Genomic DNA, 1,079 nt, shown 5'->3' with positions numbered 1-1,079 from the left:
GTAGCGCGCGCCTGTAGTTCCAGCTACTTGGAAGGCTGAGGCAGAAGGATCACCGGAGTCCAGCAGGTCGACGCTGGACGACAGAGTGAGACTCCAACTCAAAAAAAAAAAGGTTACCAACCACTGATTGGTGGACAGGGGTGCTGCTCTGGATAGTTTTGTAGGTTTCTCACTGCACAAAACTGGAGTAACTGAAGGCTGAAATCCATCCTGTACTCCAGCTGCCAGATCCTTGTGTGGTGCTGCATCTGTCCAGAGGAAGGGGTGTTTTTTCTGATTTGCATAAAGGCGACTTATGGGCCGGCAGTCACTGGGTATCTTAATACTACAATACACGTAGGTAGACTGGGTTTGGGTAAGGCCCTTTCAAGTAGGAACAACCTTGAGTCTCTGGGCAGTTATTCACACCTCTGCCTGGGAGGGTTAGGAGCCTAGAGCAGTTCCTAAGAGCCTAGGAGCTCCTTCCAAGGAGCCATGGAGCAGTTCTGAGGAATGCTCTATGGCCACTTGGAAGGTGCCAGTTGTCCACAGAGGTGACCGGTCCGATGGCACAACCTTGTGTTGACTTTCCCTCCTTCCCTATTTCCTTCTCCCCACTACCTCATCTGCTCCTGAAATCTTCCCAGAATAAACTACTGGCATGCAAGCCCTTGTCTCATGCTCTGCTTTCTGGATGAGCCCAGCTTAGACAGCAGGGAAGGGAAGGGATGCCATTTCTTACCACTCCTTTCCCTGCTCTTTCTAGAGAAAGAATTCTCCTAGTTTTCTCACCACTGAGCACAGGGCATCTATTGGGACCCACATGCACCTGTCCATGTATGTACATGCAGGCTGGTCAGTGGTTCCCTCTGATCTGCCACCAGGAGCACCAAATAGTGCTGAAGGACCAGGTGTCTGGCCCCAAGACCCCTGTGGGAGGAGAGTGGAGGGTGAGGACATCCCAGTGGTAGAAACGTCTGCATGCTTCCTAACACTGGAACCAAGCCCCTCTCCACCCAGGCACTATCGTCATGACCACATGATGCCTGACCCCCAGCAGGCCTCCAGAGGTCTATGCCCTAAACTGGGGATTGGACTCC

The sequence above is a fragment of the Carlito syrichta genome, unplaced genomic scaffold (genome assembly GCF_000164805.1).
Source record: "Carlito syrichta isolate Samal-C Ts95f unplaced genomic scaffold, Tarsius_syrichta-2.0.1 Scaffold304465, whole genome shotgun sequence".
Lineage (NCBI taxonomy): Eukaryota > Metazoa > Chordata > Mammalia > Primates > Tarsiidae > Carlito > Carlito syrichta.
The sequence above is the reverse complement of the archived record's forward strand: the minus strand, read 5'-3'. Positions refer to the sequence as shown.